The 13,795-nt window shown below is 58.8% G+C and overlaps 1 non-coding gene across 1 annotated transcript; it reads right to left on the bottom strand.

Annotated features, from left to right (window-relative positions):
* Positions 1-13,471: 13,471 nt before the first annotated feature.
* LOC134562258 (small nucleolar RNA SNORD45) lies at positions 13,472-13,555 on the bottom strand. The gene has a single exon (XR_010083128.1). It is a non-coding gene; the product is annotated as a small nucleolar RNA SNORD45 (small nucleolar RNA).
* Between the last annotated feature and the right edge of the window lie 240 nt (positions 13,556-13,795).

The following is a 13,795-nucleotide window of genomic DNA, read 5'->3' as shown; positions in this document are numbered from 1 at the left end:
CATGCAGAGAGAGTTTGTGCAAAGTGCACTGATGTTGTTCACCAAGAGCAGGGGGATAATGAGCTGGACAGGCCACCCAGCTCCAGGAACTGGGAATGTCCCTGCCTCCCTCGGGAATGTGTCTCAGCTGTGCAGAAACTGGCCCCACACTTACCCCAGCTTTTAATGAAGGATGCTTTTCCTGCTCCTACTGACCACAGTCTCAGCCATGCAGAATTTCTGCTCTAGGGAGGGGCACTGGTGCCACAGCCCATGTGTCACCCCATTGTTCTGTCTGTGGGACAGGGGCTTGCACAGGGGGAAGTGGGATGGGGAACTTCCCTGGAGACTAGAAGCTCGAGTCCAGGACTTGGAAGGGGAAAAAAAAGACAAAAAGCATTTCTCCAGGACAATCCCAGAATCCTGGGATCACTGAGGTTGGAAATGCCAACCAGGACCATCAAGGCCACCCTGTGAGTGATCCCCACCTTGTCACCAGAGCAGAGCCCTGAGTGCCATGTCCAGGCGTTCCTTGGACACCTCTGGGATGGGGACTCCATCATCTCACTGAGCAGCCCCTTCCAAGGCCTGACAACCCTTTCCAGGAAAGGGAAAAAATTCATCCAGATGTCCAAGCTGAAACTCCCCTGGCACAGCCTGAGGCTGTTCCCTCTCATCCTGTCCCTGTTCCCTGGCAGCAGAGCCCAACCCCACCGTGCTGCCCCTCCTGTCAGGGAGTTGTGCAGAGTGAGAAGGTTCCCAGCCTCCTTTTCTCCAGGCTGAGCCCCCCTGGCTCCATCAGACGCTCCTGGTGCTCCAGCACCTTGCACAGCTCCGTTCCCTTCCCTGGACATGCTCCAGCCCCTCAGGGTCTCTCTGGCCATGCGGAGCCAGAACTGGACACAGCCCTGCAGGGGCCTCAGCAGCCCCAGCACAGGGACTGTCACTGCCCTGCTCCTGCTGCCACCCCATGGCTGGCACAGCACAGCAGCCCTTGGCCTCTGACACACCTGGGCACACCTGTGCTCATCTTCAGACACTGGCACCAGCACCCCCAGGACCTTTCCCAGTTCTCCAGCCAGTCTCCTCCAGCCTGCAGCATTCAATGGGGTTCTTGTGAGCCCAGGCTGGGACCCAGCTCTTGGCCTTATTGACCCCCACACCTTTGGCCTCAGCCCATCGATCCAGCCTGCCCAGATCCCTCTGCAGAGCCTTGATGCCCAGCAGCAAATCCACAGGCCCACCCAGCTTGGTGTTTTCCATGAATTTGGTGCTGTCAGACTCAATCAGCCCTGAGCCCTGTTCAGTGAAGTGCTGATCTGCAAAAGGAGCCCATCAACCTCCAGCTGGGGGCACCTGGAATGGCCCCTCAGGTGTGCAGGGGCTGGAAATTCCTCTGCTGAGCAGCTTCACCTCCCCTGGGCCCCTCCTGGGTCAGCGCTCCTCAATCCTCCAACAAAGGAGGCACAAAGCACCAAGAGGCCAAAGGAAAATCTTCCTGCTGGCTCCTGGGGAAAATCCAAGGCAAACAGTCAAGCCAGGTGTCTGCAGGATTTTGCCACCTGTGCCACAAGAGGTGCCTTCTGTGTGGTCAGTGTGCCGTGAGGAGGGAAGATCTGCTGGAAATGTCAGGGCCTGTCAGTGGAGAATGGAGGCGCTGGCAGCTGGTGGGAGCCCTGGGCAGGGGCTGTCATTGATCTGTGCCCTCGGGGCTCCCCCTGCCAGGGGCTCTGAGCTGGGACAGGATCATCCTGCAAACAAAACCAGGGACCCCTGGGATTCACTGGGGCTCAGCCAAACCTCCCACTGCCTTCAGAACCCAAAGCAAGTTTTCACCACCAGCCTGCGATCCCCAGCTTGGGTCTCATGAAAATCCTACACCACAAACTGTTGTAGGAAGAACATGAAACCAGAGCACTCTTTTCCTGTCCCATGGGCTGCTGGAGGGGTTTGGAATTGGATGGGGATGGGGAAGAAGGACTGCAGAAGGACTGCTGCCCCAATGCCACTGTCAGTGCCCACATCTCCTGCAAGGACTCCCCAGCTGGGCTCTGTATCCTCAGATTCCTTACTCTTGGCCCTGGTGTCTGGCACTGGAGGAAGCAGCTGACGATTTGCTCTCCCAGAGAGTGGCTGGATTCTTTTTGCATCTCTCCCAAGTCAGCCTCTGTTTCCATGCATCCTTCCTGGCTGCAGGGCAGCCAGTGCAGCCAAGGCCATGGCCTGGTGTTTGTGTGTCTGGAGATGCAAACCTGCCCTGTTTCCTTTCCTGGATGTGGAGCAGGGGCTGGAAGGGCCCAGCTGTGTCACACAGAGTTGGTGCTGGGGCTTCCTGGGTTCAAACCTCATGGCTCTCCCTCCCTCCTGAACTTGCTTGGGTTGAAGGCCCAGCCTGTTGGAGGGGACAACCTTCAGAGGGACCTGCCTGTGTTTCCCCTCCGTGTCAGCCATGGCTACACTGCTTTGGGGTGGGGCAAATCCCTGGGGATCTTCCTAAAGAGCTGGTGAGCCTCAGGAAAAGCAGGGAAACTCTTCCTGAGAAAGAGCACCAGGAGGATTGTAGATTCACCAGGATGTTCCAGACACTGAAGCATTGCTGGAATAAAGGACAGCAGAGCCACGATGGAGGCCCAGGTGGGGCAGGGGCCATTCTGTGTGTCCTCTGCTGAAAACACCAGGCAGGACAAAAGGCAAGAAGGGAAATGGGCAATTGTCTCCATGCCCAGAGCAGAGGGATGGCCCAGCACAGAGCTGCAATGCCTGTCCAAGATCAAGGGCAGGATTTTGCAGCCCTTCCCAGAAAGCCCCCAGGGAGCCCAGCGACTGCAGCCCAACCCCACCTGTCCCAATTGCAGCAGGAACAGGAACAGGGCACAGCCGCAGGAAATGATGGGGACACCCAGCACGGCTCTGCTCTGGCCAGCAACTGCTGAGCAGCCACTTATCCCAGCCAGAGCACTCCAGCAGCCCTGAGAGCCCCTGCTCCTGCCCTGTCTGCCCCCTTCTCCCCCACACCGCAGCCACTGAGGGAGTCTGGCAACAGGAGGGCTCTGGGAAATTTGGAAAGGAGATGGAAATGTGGGCACAACAGGCTCCTCTTTTCCCCCCTGTCACCACCCACACCACCTCCCTGGAGTCACAGCCTGGGGAGAATGGCTGGGGCAGAAACTGATTTGGACCCGAGTGTGGAAAACATCCGACAGAAAGGATAAGAGGAAAATCAGAAATGTCCCAAGTTGCTCAGAGTCCTGCTCAGGGAGAGGAAGGGACACAGCCCAGGACAGATCAGCTACGCCTCAGATCCCCCTGGTCAATTCTCTAACCCCTCCCTGCATCAGGCACCAAAGGGGGAACATTTCCATGTTCCACTGAGCTGCTGATGTGCAAACAGGAGCACGTCTGTGCAGAGCCCATGAAGCCCCAGCTGGGCTCACCCGCAATGGCCCCTCAGGTGTGCAGGGGCTGGAAATGTCCCTGGGCCCCTCCTGGTCAGCGCTCCTCAATCCTCCAACAAAGGAGGCACAAAGCACCAAGAGGCCAGAGGAAAATCTTCCTGCTGGCTCCTGGGGAAAATCCAAGGCAAACAGTCAAGTCAGGTGTCTGCAGGGTTTTGCCACCTGTGCCACAAGAGGTGCCTTCTGTGTGGTCAGTGTGCCGTGAGGAGGGAAGATCTGCTGGAAATGTCAGGGCCTGTCAGTGGAGAATGGAGGCGCTGGCAGCTGGTGGGAGCCCTGGGCAGGGGCTGTCATTGATCTGTGCCCTCGGGGCTCCCCCTGCCAGGGGCTCTGAGCTGGGCCAGGAGCGCGGGAGCCTCGGCTGGGGAGGTGAGCCCTGCTCAGGGCCAGCGCTGGCAGCAGGGCAGGGCAGGGCCATCCCTGGGGCCAGGGGTGCTGCGGGAGCTGTGTGCCAGTGCCAGCATTGCCCAGCGCTCCCCAGTGCCTGCAGAGCCTGCAGATCCCAGTCTCCCAGCTGTTGCCATGGCCCAGGACCCCGCTGTGCTCCCAGCTCCCCGTTCTCCCTGATCCCGGGCTCCTGGGGCCCCGAGAAGAGGGCTCAGGGCAGCTCCCCGTTCAGGCCAGAGGCTGCAGTGGCAACAGGAACAATTCTGCTGTGACACACCAGGGTTGGGGCTGGCCTCAGCTCCGGGCTGTCCTGCAAGGAACGCTCTGGCAGGGCAGGGCCGGCGGGAGATGGGGGATGTGGCACTGGGGGCTGCTGGAGGATGGATGGTGTTGGAGCGGGGCTTGTCCCCACAGGGTCCCCAGCTGCCTTTGGATCCCCTTGGCCCCCCTTGGCCCCCCCGGGTGCCTGGGCCCTTGCAGGGGCAGCTACCCCGTGCGGGAAGCTGCAGGGATGCGGGCAGGGGGACTGGATCCGTGCCACAGCTGGGATGGACTCTGGGCAGGGCTGGGCTTGTGGCCAGGGCTGGGGGCTGTGCCAAGCCGGGCTTTGGCCTGGGGGCTGTCGGGGAGGGCGCAGGGAGGAGTCCCGGCAGGGATAAAGGTGCCGGTGCCCTGCTGCAGCCTCAGGCAGCGCTGCCCAGTGCCAGAGGAAGATGAAGGTGGCTGTGCTCGGCGTGGCCCTGCTCTTCTCCATGCTGCTGTGCCTCCCAGCACAGAGCCAGGTGCGGCTGCAGGGCCACGGGCTGGGCTCGGCGCTGGGGGCTCTTCCCAAGGCAGGGGCTCTGCCGGGCTCTGCCTGGCAGCCCTGCCCAGAGCAGAAGACAGCCATGGGCCGGGGGGCTGAGGACACCTGTGTGCCCCCAGCCCCACCAGGGCCAATCCTCACCAACCTTTTGCTCTCCTTCCCCAGGCCCACATGGATGGCAGTGGTGAAACTATGTGTGCTGGGGTAAGTCCTGGAGCTGGGGGCACCAGTGTGGGAACTGGGGGGCACTTTGGTCACCCCCAACCTTTCCCAGGACTGGGGACACCCCAGTGACCACTGACACCTCATGCTCTCTCCACAGGAAGCTGGTGGCATTGGGAATGATAAGGTGGGTACCCCGAGTTCTTCTGCTGTGCCCAGACCCTCCCCTCTCGTGGCCATCACCCTCCAGGCCATCCCAGTAAACCCCAGTGCATGCCAGTGCACCCCAGAGCTTCCCAAGGCTGCCCCTTCCCCCAGGCTCCCCATTGCATTCCCACCCAGCCCAGTGCACCCCAGTCACCCCCAAAGAGCATCATGGCCACTCCATTCCCCCTCCTCTTGCCCTCCAGTCCTTTCCCTTTCTCATTGCCCATGGCAGCGGTGTCCCCCAATTCCCCTCCTTGACTGCTACTCCCAAAGCCCCTCCCAAACCCAGCAATTTTGCTCCTCTGCCCCGGATTTCCCCTGCCCCGACGCACTCCCCACTTCAGCCCCCATGGCCCCCCCACTGGAATTCCTGCCTCCCCACCCACATTCCCCAATTCCCATCCCTTCAACACCCCCAGCCCCATCCCTTGGGACCCCCAGCTCCCCCCAATTCACTGTCTTTGGGGTCCCCACATCCCACTCCTTCCCCTCTGCCCTGGAGGCCCCAAATTCCCCTCGCTCTCCTTGTCTCCATCCTCACCATGGTCCCTGCAGGAACAGGGATCAGGGGAAACTGTCTGGAGTGGGACTGGGGGCAGCAGAAGGGATTTTCCCCCTCAGACCGGGGGCAGCCACGGGGCTTGGGGACACCTGTGATCCCCAGAGCCCCACAAGGGCCATTCCAGACTAATCCTTTGCTCTGCTTCCACAGGGAGGTGTAGTAGGAGGCTGGGGTGGATGCATTGAGGTAAGTCCTGGAATTGGGGCACCAGTGTGGGAACTGGAGCCATTTGGGTCCCCCTGTGCCTTGCTGGTACTGGGGACACCCCAGTGACCAGGGACATCTGCCCATGTCTCTGAAAAAAACGATTGGCTTCCCATGAGTTAAGAGCTTTGAGATGGGTACCTGGAGTTCTGCTGGGCCCAGAGCTTCCCCTCTCCTGGTCATGACCCTCCAGTGCACCCCAGTACATCCCAGTGCACCCCAGCATGCCCCAGTATCTCCCAACGTGCCCCAGTACTCTCCAGTGTGGCTCTAACCCTGCCTTTCTCCCCAGTCCCCTGTGGCTGAGCAGGTGAAGCTTCTGCGGGAGTGATGCCCGGCTGCCCCTCTGGATGCCCCGGTGAGAAATCCTCAGGGCTCTCCAGCCCCACCAAAGATCCTCGGGCGCCAGGGCACATCCCTGAGCCCTCTGGGCTGTGCAGACCTTGGCGATGGCAGAGGGACATGCAGGGGACTGTCCCTGATCCATGTGCTGGGCTGAGGTGGACAGAGCTGTCCCCAAGGCTTTCCTTGCGCTGGGGGGCTCTGGGGACACCCAGCGTCCCTGTGGGAGCAGGGAGGGCTACGGGAGCTTTTGGGATATTCCAGGCTGAAGGGCTCTGGGAGCCACATGGAGCTCAAGAGCCAAGTGCAGTGCCAGGTGTATGCAGGGCTCCAAATCCCTTCTCCTGCTGCAGGGCCCTGCAGAGAGGGCTGGGGACAAGGGCCCTCTCATGTCCCAGTGGACAGCAGGGTCCTAATTTGGGTTCTGCCTTTCAGGCCTGGAATTGGTGGTGACACTCGTGTCCTGTCCCCCTGCAGCGGCATGAAGAGATGATCATCCCTGGAGAAGGCCCTGATCCCCTGGGAGCCCTGGGAATGTCCCTGCAAGAATCAATAAATGGCTTCAGCAAAGCAGCTCTGGCTCTCCGTGTGGCCTTGTTCTCATGTCCCTGTGTGTGTTCCACATTCCCTGTCCCTGTGTGTTCCTTGTCCCTCTCTCAGCCCTGCCAGGCTCCGCTTCCTCCCCCCCCCATGAGCAGAGCGACTCTGGGGGCTGCCAGGGCTCTCTGTCCCTTCCCCCCTGCCTGGTGCCCTGGGCAGGGCAGGTTGGGACAGCCTGGAATGTCCCCCCACAGCTGGCAGGGCCCAGGGGCACCCAGAGCAGCCTCTGGAGCGCGCAGGCTTTGGGGCACAGAGGGCAGCAGGTTGTGCCCAGGGCTCGGGGAGCCCCATGCCCAGGGAGCAGAGCTTGGGCTGGCGGCAGCAGTGGAGCACGGCCAGGAGCCTGGAGCCCTGGCTCCTCTGCTGCCGCTGGGAGCCACAGCGCTTCCCTGCCCAGGGATCAGTCAGAAGGGCAGCACCACCCATGGATCCAGCAGTGTCCTGGTGTTCCTTCTTCCCCTGGAGCTTCTCAGTGGTGGGGGGTCCTGAGGTCATTCTGAACTTTTCCGTTTATCCCTATGAGCAAACCAAGGAATTAGTGCTCATGGGCTACCCAGCTCTCGCATGCCACTGCTTCAACAATTCCCTGGCCTTGGGTGCTGATCAGGCCCAGCTCAGGCTGTCTCTTCTCTTCAGCCGGAGCTTTCTGGGGTTGGTGGCCGTGAGTTGGTGGTCGCCATCTGCCCCTCTGCAGTGTCCTTTGACCCAGTCGGAGCTGATTCCAGCTCGGGGGATGGGTTGGATTTCCCTATCCAGCACCAGGGATCCATTCTGCTCCCCCAGCTTTGTTTACCTCCCCCAGGGTCTGGGATAAGCCCCGGACAATTGTCCCACCTTGATCTTATCTTCGGGTGCTCCATTCTGTGCTGGTCTCACGGCAAAGTCCTCCTGTGGTGACAGTGTTTGGGACGGGCAACTGCTGCTCCTCAATCCCAACCCCAGTGGAGCCTCCCCAGCCCCCAGGAGTTGTCCCTGGGTGTCCCCAAGGTGTCCCCTAAGTGTTACAGCCCGGTGATGCCCTGGTGACCCCCCAGCCCCTCTCCATGCAGGTCCCAGAGCACAACGAGCTCTTTGAGGCTCTGCACTGTGACATCTTTGGGGCTCCAGTGCCGACGGCGCTGTCAGTGCTGGTGCCCATGGAGATGTGAAATGCCCTCAACAAGTAGTGGGGGTGGCCTTCATCGTCACCATCATCTTCATCACCACAACCACCCACACCATCAACCCCACCCCACCATCATCATCGTCATCACCCACACCTCCATCATCATCACCCAATACCATCAATCTCCATCCTCGTCACCACAGCACCAACAGCACCATCATCACTCTCATCTTCTTCATCACCTTCATCTTCATCACCCACACCATTGACATCATCACCATGACACTACTGACACTATCGTCACCATCATCATCATCATCATCATCTTTATCACCACGTACCTCATCTTCCTCACTCCTGCCATCGTCCACACTGTGCTGAACTCCATCACCAATATCCTCATCATCCAACACTGCTGACACCGTCACCATGGCACCAGTAACACCACCATCACCTTTATCATCTTCATCACCCACACCATCATCTTCATCAGTGACACCTCTGTCTTCATCACCCACACCTTCCTTTTCATCCTCAATACCATCATCGGCATCATCTTTGTCATCACCATCTTCATCACCCACACCATCATCTTCACCACCAACCCCAATCAACACCAACAAACACCATCACCATTACACACCACCATGGACACCGTTACCACCACACCACCCACACCTTCATCTTCATCACTACCAGCATCATCACCAGTCATCTCCAACACAACCAACACCGTCACTGTGACACTGATAGCATCATCATCATCATCATCGATGGGTTTGATATCTCCTTTTCTTCAATTGTTAGAGCCGGGATTAATTGCTCGAGGGACGCAGTTCATGTTTGGACTCAGATGTTTATTAATTCTTATCTTTAGTACAGTCTCACAAGTTGTGAGTTCTAGCTAACAAGTGAAAAGTGGCTCTGTCTCTAACTCTTTCCAAGGTCTTTTAAGCACAAATTCTCCAATTATGAAATGACACCTAGACTATTTTTACTTTTCACCCAATAACCAAACACCCGTAGTCCACAATGCGGATTTTCTTACCCAATTACAGTATACCACCCAAAACCATGAAGATGAAAGAACGTAGCCTACGCCCTAAATCCTCCATCTTGCTCTCTATATATTACTATATACTTTAACTTTATAATCCAAGTTTTCCACCCTGTGACATCACACACTTCTATTCAAACTGCACACCCATAATCCCAGTGCTATCACTCGATTTTGGAAGCCTTTTCCATGGCCTCAGGTCAAATGTAGTGCTTGCCTGAGGGTCAGGGCCTGTTAGCACAGAAAGCCTAAAATTCTCAGTTTCCAGGCTTCCAACAGTCATAACCACCATCACTGTCCCCATCATAGTCACTCTCATCCACACCTTGGTCTTCATCAGCAACACCACAGTGAACTCCATCACCTCCATTACCATCACCCAACACCATCGACACCATCACCATCTTCAGCAACAGCATCACCAATTTATCACTGAACACCATCATCATCATCACCCAACTCCATCATCATCATCATCATCACCATCATCACCACCCAATGCCATCATCATCATCACACGACCATCACCACCACCATCATCACCATCACCACCATGCCCTCCATGATGTCCCCATGTCCCTTTTATGCATCCCCCCATGTCCTCCTCCATGGCAACCCATCCCCTCCCCCACCTTCCATCCCCTGTCCATGTCCTGCTGTGTGCCCCACCCCCATGGTGACCCCCAGATGTTCCTGATGGACCCCTCAGGCTCTTGAAGAACAATCCCTGGCCCAAATGTCTCCCACCACCATGTCCCCCTGTGTCTTCGTGGTGTCCCTCATCCCCCTGTCCCTGCCAGGGTGACCCCTTCATGGCTCAATGTCCCTCCCAGCCTGTTGGAGAACCAGATGATGCCCTGGGTAAACATCTGCCTGATGGGCTCCATCCATCCTCTGTTCCCACCATGTCCCCCCCATGTCCCTCCCCATGATGACCTCCCAATCTCTCCCCCCATGGTGATCCCCCAATGTCCCCATGTCCCCCACAGCCTGCCAGAGAAGCAGCTGCTGGCCTGGATGCCACCCTGGGTGAACATCTGCCTGATGGGAAGGAGCCAAACCCCTGGACTGTGGGGTGCTAGGTGAGGATCCCCAAGATGGGGTTGGCAGGAACCCCAGTTTGGCAGGAGATGGGTGCAGGGACCCTTGAATTGGTGGGTTCAGGGTCGTGGGTGTGACAACCCCAATTCTGGGGGTGTTGCATGGGGGAACATGAGGTTTGGAGGAAATGGGGGCGGTATTGGTGCAAGGGGGCTCCATTGTGAGGGGAGGGATGGTTTGGGTTACCCTGAATTTCAAGGGTGGTGGAGAAACACCAATATTTGAGGGGAGTACAAATTTTGGGACAGACTCCTGGATTGGGGCATTCTGGGGTTGGACTGATGTGGGAGGATCCCTGGACTGACGAGACAGTGAGGTCCCAGTTTCAGGAATAACTCCTGAATTGTTGGGGATCATAAGAGGGGGAACCCCAACATTGGGGTCAGTGGGCACCCTTGAATTGGGGGAATCTGGGGAGAGGACCCCAATTTGTGGGGATCAGTGCTGGGTGTGATGTGAAACCCTAATTTTAAGTCAATGACTGGGGGAACCTCCCCATTTTCCCCACCCCATCTTGGGTCTGAGGGATTGGGCATTGCTCTGGGGTTCCCGCTGACCCCCCTCTCTTCCCCAGATGATTTTGGGGGTGCGCCGGGCCGGGGGCTTCACCCGCTGGTTGGGGTTGCAGTGCTCGAGTGCAGATGAGGCTCTGGCAGCTGCAGGGGCAGGGGCTGACATCGTCCTGCTGGACAACCTGGCCCCCCAGGTGAGCCCCAAAATCCGAGGGGGGCCAACAATGGTGGGGCCCCAACTGTGGGCTGGACCCCAAAAATGAAGGCTGAATTGTGAAAACGGGAGATAGACCTGGAGAATAGAGGGAAAAGCTCCAGAATGTGGGGGGTCACCACATAGATCCAGGATCTGCCCAGCCCCCCAGGTGTGACCCCAAAATCAAGGGTGTGGCAAAAATGGGGCTCTCAGGTGTGAGACTGCACCACTAAACTGGAGGGAATCTGCTGTAAATGTGGAGCAGCCTCAAAGGTAAGGCACAGAACCCAATCTTTGGGGGTTCAAAGTGTTGGAAAACCCCAATTTTGGGGGTATTTTTGGTGGGGGGACAGCAATTTTGGGCAACGGTGCGTGGGAAATGCCTGGATTGGAGCGATTGGGTGGGGGAACTGAAGCTTTGAGGAGTTTGGGTTGAAAGGATTCTGATTTGGGGCATTTATGGAGGATTTGCACCCTGGATTAGAGGGTGCAAGGTGGAAAGAACCCGATTTTGATGGTCAGTGGGTTGGAGAACTGAAATTTGGAGCTGTTCCTGGTGCTCAGGCCTTTTTGTAGGCCCTTTGGTGGTGAGGAGTCCCCATTGGGCAGATTTTGGGAGGTTTCTGGTTTAGGGGACTCCCAATTTTGCAGAGACAACTGTTACCAGGTGGTGCCAATGCCTAAGAGGACAAAACACCCCAAAGACCCCAAAGCTCCACCTGGGCTCCCTCCAACCCCCTCCCCACCTAAGGGAGAGCCCAAAACCCACCCTGGGGTCCCTCTGCACCCCTTTTCTCTCTGTATCCCCAAATAAACCCCTCCTCTACACATTCCCCCAGTTTGATTGGGGTGTCACCCCCAAAATCCACCAGCCAGTGCAAAACCAGCCACTTCAGAACCAACTAAACAGGGGGTCATGGCCACTGACCCACTGACCCCCGACTCCAAACCAGCATCAGTCCTGCTGCTGAGCACTGGGATCGGCCTTTTGCAGACACCCCCAGCTCCTCCCTGAGAAACTGCAATGAAAAATAGGAAATGCCTCGCGTTGGGGTGGAAAGTGGTAGCCAGGGAATGAACCCTCAGGTGCAACAAGAGTTCAAGGGTGCCAACCCTGGTCTGAGGATCCCAAAGTCCAGTCTGAGAGGCCCAAACCTCAGCTAGGGGGGCCAAGATCTGAGCTGGAGCACCTCAAACCCTGGGAAGGCATCAGAGTGTCCAGGACAGGCCAGGGCACATTTTGGGTTTGCCAGCCCATCCCGGGGAAAGGCAGAGCTGAAACTGCAGGGCCACGGGCTGAAAGCAAAGAGGAGCCAATGTCCCCAATGGCAAGGGACAGGGAGGAGGCATGGCAGGAGCTGGGGCTGCAGGAGAAGGAGCCACGCAGCTCCTGGGGCAGCAGGAGGAGGAGATGCCAAGGGTGCCAAAGGGCACTGGAGCAGCTGCACTGCAATTCCCAGCTGCAGCAGGCAGGCAGCACAGCTGGGGCTCCACAGCCCTTCCAAATCCTCATCCTGGCCCAAGAGGGGGACAAGGGGAGCCCAAAGGGCAGCGCTGGCCCTGACCCCCCTTCCCAATGGCTCTTGCACAGCACTGATCCCATGGCATGGCCATTGGCAGATCCCACGGAGCAGGATCCAGGAAAGAGCAGCTCCACCTGCTTCCCTCAGCCCCTGCACCTGATGCTCTGGTGCCAGGGCCCAGCTTCCCCATGGAATGGCCAAGCTGTTTCCCCCCTGGCAGGCTCCTGCTGCTCTCCTGCACCATCAGCCCTTTGCCAAGAGCCCTCCCAGCTTTCTGGCACAGCCACACAAGCTCCTGCTCCCCATTTCTCACTGGGGGCTCCTTCCCCAAGCCCCCTCTGCTTTCCTGCTGTCCCCAGCACAAGACAGGGCACCCCAGAGCCCCTGAGGGTGCAGGTGGATAACAAAGCACCCCAAGGTGCAGGTGAAACACACAGGAAGAACAAATCCCCAAAATTAGGGGGGGCTGACTGCAAGGGAAAGCTTCCCAGGGGTGCAGGGTGGATCCAAGAGCTGCCAGGATCAGAGGGATTTGAGCCACGGCACAGCTTGTCCCTGGAGCAAGAGCAATGCCCAGTTCTGCCCTGGGGACTCATCTGGCAGCTCCCCAGCAGTGGGTGACACCCTGAGCTGTGCATTCCCAGCTCCCCAGCAGTGGGTGACACCCTGTGCTGTGCATTCCCAGCTCCCCAGGAAGCTGCAGACAAGGTTTATGGGGAAGCCACTTCTGTTGGGTCATGGGGTGCAGGAGGGATGCCCCGGTTTTCCAAATGCCTGAGAGGAGCCTGGCAGCAGCTGGATCCAAGGGCAGCCCCAGGCAGGATCAGGCGCTGTGTCTGGATCCCAGCTCTGGGCTGCTGGAATGTCCTGGGTTGAGGCGCAGACCTGCGAGAAGCACAAAACATTGCAGGCTCAGGGCCAGGCTGAGCAGAGGTGCAGTTCCCTCCTGCACACTCACTGCCACCTGCAGCTGCAGCAGCCCCGCTGCACACGGGGAACCTGCCCAGCTCTGCAGCACACGGGGCTCAGGGACAGCCCCGAGCCAACATTCCCACATGCACCTGGCCACCAACTCCCAAAGCAGGCAACTGGGGCCACCTGAGAGCCCCTCGTGGCCACAAACCCCACGCCTCAGCCACAGCTGCACCTGCCCCGCCTGGCAATGGGGCACAGCCCAACCGGGGCCCCCTCTCCTCCAGCCGCCTCAAACTCGGCCATGGGGACTCGATCCCAGCCTGGGAAAAGCTCCACTGCCGCAGGGATCGGCGGCTTGCCGGGCCTCAGAGGAATTCTAGAGCTAAAGCGGTGAGAGACATCAGCTGGGCTCAGATAATACATGCCAGCGCTCATCCCGGGCCCGGCAAGCGCCTCCTCCTCCTCCTCGTGCCCGTCCCCGTCCGGCGCGGCGCTCCCAGCCCCGAGCCGCTGTTCCCAGCGCGGTTCGCTCCCTCCGGCTGCAGCTGGGCCCCGGGGCGCAGCCCTTGGCACGGCGCTGGAGCCAGCGGGACAAAACCCCCCCGGGGCCACCCCGGCACGGCCCTTCCCGCGGCCCCGGCTCGGCGGCACCGCCATCGGCCTGAGCGGCCTCCCTGGGCCGC

Source organism: Prinia subflava, chromosome 26 (genome assembly GCF_021018805.1).
Source record: "Prinia subflava isolate CZ2003 ecotype Zambia chromosome 26, Cam_Psub_1.2, whole genome shotgun sequence".
NCBI classification, from domain to species: domain Eukaryota; kingdom Metazoa; phylum Chordata; class Aves; order Passeriformes; family Cisticolidae; genus Prinia; species Prinia subflava.
The sequence above is the reverse complement of the archived record's forward strand: the minus strand, read 5'-3'. Positions and strand labels throughout refer to the sequence as shown.